Consider the following 9,692-nt stretch of genomic DNA (forward strand, 5'->3'; position numbering starts at 1 on the left):
TCATGTGATATGGGTGTGATAATCATGTGATATGGATATGATATGGAGAAGAAGCATGAACGACATGGAGAAGAAGAAAACTAACAAGAGTAAAACGTGGAAACGTGATAGGATAATTATGGTTAATTAAAATAAAATAAAAATTATAAAAATTACTTAATTACATTACTACCCTTATTAAATTATTTATAGATAATAAAAGTTAATTTATTAATTAAAAAAGTTTGAGGTTATTAGGTTGTTCTCGCGTTCTCGTAAATCACAGGGGTTCTCGTTTGAACATCCACCTATATATATATATATATATGTATATATGTGATAACCAGATCCTGGTTATTACCCAAGGTATTTAATACGTGATTATTTGACTTTTTGGTTACGTGATAGTATGATAATTGATATGTGTTGGTATGAGAATTTGCGAATTAATTAAATATATATATATTTTGTGTAAATATATATATATATATATGTGCATAAGTGCATGTGGATATGCATGTGTGTGTGTGAAGGTTTAGCCGACTTTTCCTTTTGGGAAAGTATAAAAAGGAGGCTTAACCTCTTCATTTGATGTCTGCCATTTTGAGAATTTGAGAGAGTTTTAAAAAGGAAGTGTTGTCCGGTTTGCTTGAAGAAAGAGATTTCAAGTGTTGGATTTCAAAAGGATTCAAGTTGAATTCAAGAGTTGGGTTTCATAGATTGATTGCAAGTATTTTGGTGTCAAAAGCTTTATAAAGGTGAGTGGTTCTAAAACTTTTTACATAAAAGTTTTTTACTGGTTTTGAATTCATATTTCGTATTGTTCTTATTTGAAAAGAAATTTTGATGATTTTTTTTGTCTAAGTGTTTATCCGGACGAAGCTTGACCGGATAAGCATTTAAATCGGACAAAGTTTGATCGGATAAGGGTATAAACCGGACATGCCTTGAAAGGCTTGGCGACCGGATTAGTTTTAAACCGGACAAACCTTGAGCGGTTTGTTGACCGGAGTTGGTAAACCGGTTGAGTGGTGAGCGGTTTAGTCTTAAAACCAGGTGAGACTTGAACGGATTGTTGACCGGATTTGATATCCGCACAAATATGAATATTGTTCCAAGTGTTAAACCGTTCAAAGAGTTTTTGGTGAGTTGATCGGATTAGATGTCCGGACAAAGTGGATTTTAGTCCAAGTGTTGTAAACCGGATGGTTGTTGACCGGATTAGTTAACCGGACTTGTTGTCCGGATGATTTTTCTATTGAAAATTTTATAAGTTTTTAAATATTTGTTTATTTATTTATTTATTGATTCATAAAAATGGTTATTTTATTTCTTTGAAAATAAATAAAATATTCCTACCAAGCGTGGTGACGTAAGTCTGTTTTGGTATGGAATGAGTTTTTGGGAAATGTTNAGACAACTTTGAGTGCTTTCCGTTAACTGGTGCATCTCGGTTAGCCATCCAAACGATGGTGCGATTCCCAGATGTGGCTTGCTCCGAGAACCACACTGCAAAGCCATAAGCATTCTCTCCAACTTGATGAAAACCCGCTGTAAAAAGGCCGTTGGACGAAACTAAAGTGTCATCTTTATTTTCAACAGATAGAGATGAGCCTCGAGTTAAGCCATGGCCATCTGGGGAAGAAGATAGTGATGATGGAGTATGGGATAGTATTATTACGGTAACAAGAAAAACTTGAAGTGGTGTAGCCATGATTTTGGGATATGAAACGAGAAAATGTGCTGCAAATTTATATAAAAAGCATGGATACATATAACTCATGACTTATATTGATCTGCTTATTAGCTTTGCCAAATAATTGCAACTTATTATTGCATATTATATCATTTAATAAGTTATTTATATAAATAAATGAACTATATAAATACATGTCAACAATATATTGTATTAAAATCTGACTTTTTTTTATTAACGTAGATATATATCCAACCTGCTATACGAGCCGATTAATCTTCACTGTATTTGAATTGCCGTGGCCACACAGTGATTTTTATTTCTCATTAGATTTTAACCTAAACACTTATAACCTTTGAAGGTCAAACTCAAACCAATCATACACCATCGTTATAGTTTTAAATCTGAGTCTCCAATCCTTCGTAAAAAAAAATAATAAAGCAAAGAAGTGTCTTCGTTGACGAAGACTTGATGTGTTGATTGGTTGTCACTGTTCACTGAATTTGTTTGACCATAAGTTGATGTACACAAAGTCTTGGCTTCATGTGAACATCGATGATGACAAAATGCAACAACCACAACAACCATAATTAAATTATGAATTAATTAATAAAGAGTTTTGAATTGTGATTGATGACGCTACAAAAACAAGAAACAAAGGAAAATTAGTATCATTTTGATCAATTTCATACTTTACAAGTAGATCTTACTCCACATCTGTTGCTATCAACCTTAGAAATTTAGAACCAACTTACATTCAAAATTCAAAGAATAACTTCACATGTCAAAATCTCATATTGCAAAAATTACAAACGTATTTTCATTTTTTTTAAGTATATAATTTTTATATATGGTAAATACAACAAATAAACTCACATACCTTCTTCATTTTTGGTGAAGTTTGAACATCTGATCTTCTAGAATACCAAAGACTACAATATCATTAAGTTAAAAAGGACACTTTTGAGAAAGTTTGCCATAAACTCATATTTTTATAAGACACGGTGTTGAGTGTCATATAAAAAGTTAATTTCTTATAAAAATGTTTTCAAAATCTTGTAACGACGCAAAAAACCATTCGGCAAATTTATTATGAAGGTTTTATATAGGACACTTTATTTTTTGTTATATAAATTAAGTCTCATATAACAGTCTATTAGAAACTTTATATATTTTTGACGTCCTATAAACTTAATTTTTTTTTCTTGAAATATTTGCATGTAAAATATTTATAAATGTCTTTTAATCTTAAAAAATTCTTATAAATAATCTAATTTTATAAACATGCATGTTAAATTTTTTTCTGCAATAATCGAGGATATATGAGTTTAACAATTTTAAAGTGTGTGGTTTAACAATTTTAAAGTCCGATAAACATGAGTGTGTTATTGCTCATTTTTAGTTCAAAAACTCCGATCTATAAGCACTATATGATAGTTACAAATCATAGTTATACGTGGATACTAGATATTATGATAATTGTAAGGGTCAATTTAAATTTCTTAAGAATTAATTATGGATTTAGTTTCTACAGTTTGGTGTTTATTTTATAAAATTGGTTTCAAAATTTCATTTATTTTGTAATAATGGACTCATTGTACGTACATTCTTAATGATTTAGTCCCACGCTCTAATGACCAACCATAACGTCAGTTAACATTAAGGGCATCTCCTTGATTTTGCATATTTTTTATTGTAACATTATTTTTTGAATAAAATCTAATTTTGGTCCTTGAGGTTTCATGAAAAGTCTGAAAGTAGAATCTAAAGTTTGATAAGTTTGGAAATTATACTTATGGTTTGCGTTTTGCTTTGAAAATGGTCGTTGATCACTAACTTTGTTAAAAACTGATCATCAGATGAAGGGCATTTTTGTATTTTTAATTTTTTTGTATTGTTTCAAATGTTCTTACTTTGTAACGTCATCAAAGTATAGGGACCAATTCTATAACTATCACACACACACACACACACACACACATATATATATATATATATGTAAGTATGTATGTATATAAACAGTTGTAGGGATGAATTCTCTCAAGGAACCCAAACCCTCTCGTCGGCCAAACTTTTCACTTCGGTGACACTCTTTTCCTTTCACTTGGGAACCACCTGTAATTTACTTTTGTAGGCTAAACAAACATTCACCCCCTCTTTGTTGCTTAACACACACAAACCCACACATGCATGCACACACACGCACGCTCTCTCTCTCTCTCTCTCTCTCTGGTACTATGACCAACCCCAAAAACCTAGTCCAGTGAACACCACCATCACTTGAAGGTCTACTTCGGAGTGGTTGAGTTGGTCAAAACAGGATGTGTAACTCCATCAGAGCTCAAACTCGTACCAAACTTCACACAGGTTCGAAACTCTAATCTAACAAACCTACAACTCCATTGAAGTTCAAACCCTGATCGAAGCTTAAGCCGAGATTGAAGCTCCAACTTGCCACCTCCGCTCTCCTCTCCACATCTCTATCACGGACCACCATCACAAATGTCCTCTCCTATAGATTGTCAATCCCCTTCGTCCTGACACCATACACAAAAAAAACATCATATTGATTTCTCTTAAACACACAAACAAACACACATACACACATACACACATTTATTAACACAAACATACACCAATTATAAGTTTTCATCAAAGCAAACACACACACAGAGTCTCACTTTTATGTGTGTATTTATTTATATGTCTTTCTTGTGTCATGAGAGTTAGTATGTGCGTATTTTGTGTTACATGTGATCAGGAGGAATAAGAACCTTACATGGGATGAAGACGATGAGGGTGGTTGCAATTGTACTTGGGATGAAGATGATGAGGGTGGTTGCAATTGTACTTGGGATGAAAACAATGTTGTTTGCATGTATTATGTGTATATATATAGAGGGAGGTTTAGGGGAAAACCCCTAAAAATGAAAAATTGAGGAACACCTTGGTAACTATTTATTTGGATAGTATGCACATGTGCATACAAGTAATTGAAGTTGTTTTTATGTTTTTATACATGTGTACTTACTATTTTGGACTGATGACGACTTATTTTCATTTGGAATATGTTTAACAACTTTTATCCATGTTGTGTACTTTATATTAAAAGATGGATGGTTATAAAGTATGATTTCCCTATGTAAGTGTGTGGATGTTTTACTAAATGGGAGGTGTGTACCCTAATGAAGCATATGATTTCATTTTATGTTGCTCCTATTAAGGGTAGGTGTGAGCCCAATAGTTGGTCATAGGTTTGTGTGACCATAAGCGTATTTTATGATTTAAATGTGTAATTGTTACTTATATATATTTATAATGTTTATTCAGCGTAAACTCGTGTTAGAGGAAATTCACTAGACCTTTGATCTAACCCTCATTTTTATAAAACTTTTTGAAAACATTTTCAGGGAAATACTATATTGAGAACTTTAGTAAGGGAAATGGGAAGGAGTGAGCTTGAAGCATGAAGTGTAAGTGATATCTCTTAGTTAGATAGATGCCTTGAACACGTTTTGAATTTGGTTCTATAATAATCTCAACATTATTACTTTTAACTTTCCGCTGCAACTCTTAAGATGAAACTAGGATTGTAGACCTTGGATCAAGATTTCCCCTTGCCTGTTTGACAATGGTTTTATTATGTCTATTTCAGGTTTATGGTTGTCAAAAGTGGTATCAAAGCCATTGTTTAAGGATTTAGGTGTCTTGAGAGCATCTAGAATTAAACTCAAGTGGAGTGTGGGATAAATTTAAGGAGAAGTAGAATGAGGTGTCATCGGTGGTAGTTATGATAGGGTACAGAGGACTATCATGTAACCAATAGTACCCGAGGGTAATCCTAACACTCGTGGGTATGGTGGAGGACGGGGTCGTGGACTCCGTGGGACTGTGGTGCTGGTTGGTGCTCATGAAACTAAAGCTTAAGAACGAGGTAGGAGCTATGGTCAGGGGCGTAGTATGATGCCTGAGCCTCGAACCTATCCTACTGGTTAGAATCAAAGGAGTTCCATTAGTGGTGCTAACTAGAGGTAAAGGTTGAGTTGAACCTAAGAGCAAGTATTTGTGCTAAGGAAGATTTGGTAGCTGAGATTAGGAAACTTCATGCTACTTTACAAACCTTACTAGGTAATTGTCAGTCTTTTGAAATGACAAGCCTGGATGAGGAGGAGATGAGCGAAGGGCCTGAGAAAAACAATTCACCTTCTAAAGAATAGGAAAGTCATTCTAAAACGACCCCTCTCATGGTAGTTGGTTATAATGTGGGATCTAAGGGATGTAAATATAAGATGTTTTTATCATGCAAGCCACCTAAGTATAAGGGTGAGCGAGACCTGGTGTTAGTTATGCGTTGGGTTAGAAAGATGGAAGGAATATTCAATACTAGTAAATTTGAGGAGGAACATAGTGTTATATGCAATAACCATGCTGAAAATCAAATGCTTTATCTTGGGAGAAGTTTGTGGGATTATTCAAGATGAAATTTTGCCCAAAAATGGCAGTGAAACTGTAGTTTCTCGTATACTGATCTTACTAATTATAGTAACAAAGATTCAATAATAAATAAGAACAATGTAGAAATAGATCAATGAAGTCGGCATGTCATTATTTTTTTAAATTTAAGTACATGAAAGAGAATCTAGAAAGAAAGTATTACAAGAAAGTACAAGTGCAAAGTACATACAAAGATACTCTAACAAACTCAACTAACTCTATTATTTATATTAGAATAGAAGGAATAAAGATACATGGTGTTACAAAGCAGTCTGATTACAAATTGACACGTGTTCTAGTATCACAGAGTCTTCAAGTCTTCAATCTTCAAAAGATAGATGATCTCAGAGAAAGATGTATAAGTACTGAACTCTGGATAAGTGTATCTCAAGTTATTTTCCGAATTCTAATCTCACTACAGCTGAACTCTGAAGACTATAAGATACATGGTGTTACAAAACAGTCTGATTACAAATTGACACGTGTTCTAGTATCATAGAGTCTTCAAGTCTTCAATCTTCAAAAGATAGATGATCTCAGAGAAAGATGTATAAGTAATGAACTGTGGATAAGTGTATCTCAAGTTATTTTCCGAATTCTAATCTCACTACAGCTGAACTCTTAAGACTATGTTTCTTAGTGTTTGTTTCTCAGTTCAGAACTCTAGATCCACTATCCAGACTTGTATATAGCAGATTTCTCTAACTCTTCTATATTCAGATCCGTGGACTCTCTTTTTAGAGTTAAATACTTATAAAAAAAATACGTCTTAGACAAAAAAATGATAGAGAGAAGTGAGTAGGTGAAGAAGAAATGAAGAAAAAGAAGGAAGAAAGTCAGACTTAAATAGGTTGCAGGCCCAACAACTTTTTGCCCAGATGCTTGCCGACATGAGCAAAATAGCAGTCGGATTTAAATTTTATTCATTATATTTTAAGCTATTTAAACTTTTATTAAATCCTCAAAATATTAACTTTTATACAGCTTCTATATTTTGATTAATTTATATAATTTATTAATTGATAATAATAACAAAACATAATATACAAAAGGTATAAAATAAAAAAGAAAACTACATGAACTTTTTATTTTGGTGTCATTTTAGTTGTTTGGACGACAACTTTCTAATGATATATTATATTATAAAAATATTTATTTTGTTATAATCTAATATATTACATAAATTCTCAAGTTAGTATTTGATGCAGTTGCAAGAAGGTAGCGATAGAGAGAAAGATAAAGCACAATTTCGGTGTGTTTTTCGAGAGAGTTTAACCCAGTATTTATACCGGAATTAAACCCTTAAAACCCTGAACTTTCACCCCAAGGATCGAGGATGATGGGTTAGTTGGGAGACTAATTCTCCAATTGAATTAATCTCTAAATTAAAATTGTTTTCTAAGGTTTAAATTTCGAAAAATTTAATTAGATAAAAACCTGAAATTAATCTGCTAATAATCGAAGATTATTATGGATAAATACAACTTTTAATTAATCAATAATTATCTAGTTCTCTCCACAATTTGAAATAAAAAGAAAGTCGGTAGCTCGAGGCGAGGCTCCTTATGCTCCAATGTGTCGTGCAAAGTGAGCCTTGTCACGCCAGCCTGCGAATCTCACACCCACGCCCGCACCCTCGGCCACCCGTCACTAAAAGGTGTTGTTTTTCGGGTATTTCGTTACCCATGTTGTCGGTGTTTTGAATATACAGTTTTATCTATATAATTGGTGTTTTGGAGTTTGTTCTTTGCGCGTGTTTGGGGTGAGTCTAGATATTGGTTATTTATCTAAAACGGTGATTTGAATTGGATATATCGATCTTTGTTATAATATTCCTTTCTATCACTTGTGTTTTAAAGGAGAGATCATTGTTTAAAGTAAAATGTTTGTTTTAACCTTTTTATGTTTTATATGATAAAACTGCTTTAACTCACTAGGCTTTAAGTCTAATATTTTTTCTTATCAACATGTATATCAGGTCTTAGTGGGATCTGAGCAACATTTAGAGCTTGTAGAGGTTCTGGTAGGATGGATTTAGAGGCGTCATCCAGTCTTGAAGATGGTAGATTTGGTGGTTTTAGTAACACCCAAGTTGTCCTAATTCTATTTGGGATTTTGATAGTCCTGATTAGAACTTTGATACGTATCTTGTCTTCCTTCCTTTTTAAACTTTAAATATTTTGGTTGTTAAAATGGTTTTTATCTAAAGGATTTTGAAAGTTTAAAATCATCTAGTATCTTATAAATTCAGGGTGTTATATAATCTGTTCGAGAACATTTAGGTTCTCCACAGTTATAGCATTTTCTAGATGATGATGATCTAGAAAAATCTTAGATTTTTTTAGAAGGTCGAGGATTATTAAAGTAAATGGTTTTTAAGCTATAATTCCTTCTTATTGGTCCTTTGAGGAATAGATGTCTTCACAATTTTTTTCTGTTTTTCGTAGTTATCTTAATTAGTAAAAAAAATAGATATGGAAATAAAAAAAAATAAACTAATAATTAAAATTGTTTATTCCATTCATAAAATTTTAGGCATTTTAACCTATATATACACATATATCTATACTATATTACAAAGGCATTTGACAGAAACTTTTAAAAACCATTTTTTATGCATGAAGTATTGTTTATTGATTCATATTACTTAAAATTCAAGATTACAAGTAAATTGAGCGTAAGTACAACTTATTAAAGCTTCAGGTTTGAATTCGTGTAACTAACTGCAGATAAACTTCTCATTTTAAATATAAAAAATCTAAAATATAATTAAGATAATCATTGAGTTCTAACAAAATACTTAATTATTATCTTTATAAAAAAATTATATTATTAAACCAAAAATAAAAAAAATGAATTAAAGAAATATGCAAAAAGAGGAGAAATTTTAAATAGTTAGTTTGTACTAATATCAATATTTTTTTTCATTTTTTTATGATATCTTCATATTTATTTTTATTCAAAAATAAAAACGTTATCGCTTTATCAAAACCACGTAAAACCATATTTTAACATCGACTAAGACAAAAATAAATAAGACGAAACATTAAAATTCTAACACCCCCAAACACCACATTTGCATAGAACACATATTTCATTACATAGAAACATGAATTACATCAAAAGGTCCCACTACTACAAGGATTGCTATATGTACAAAATCTACATATAAAATTTCCAAAATAAATCATGTACTATTACATGTAATATAACATGTATCTTCAAAAGCAGATAACAGGTCAGAAAAATTATCACATTTTCCCTTTCCCTTTTATATCCCCGGACCCAGCTATTCCTGCATTGCATAATTTAAAACAGAAAATGAGAGTTAGACCATACGTGTCTAGTGAGTAAATCTCTTCTTTGCAAATACAGGGTGATGAACACCAAAATATGATAATGAAATTTTGCTTAGAAATATACTATAATACAAATAAATGATGCAGTTCACAACATCACGCCAAAAAGAAGTATATCCAAGAACCTCAATAAAATATCTCTGAATAGAGATCCAACATTCCCA

Source organism: Cynara cardunculus, unplaced genomic scaffold, assembly GCF_001531365.2.
Source record: "Cynara cardunculus var. scolymus isolate 2C unplaced genomic scaffold, CcrdV1 Un_Scaffold_1301, whole genome shotgun sequence".
Lineage (NCBI taxonomy): Eukaryota > Viridiplantae > Streptophyta > Magnoliopsida > Asterales > Asteraceae > Cynara > Cynara cardunculus.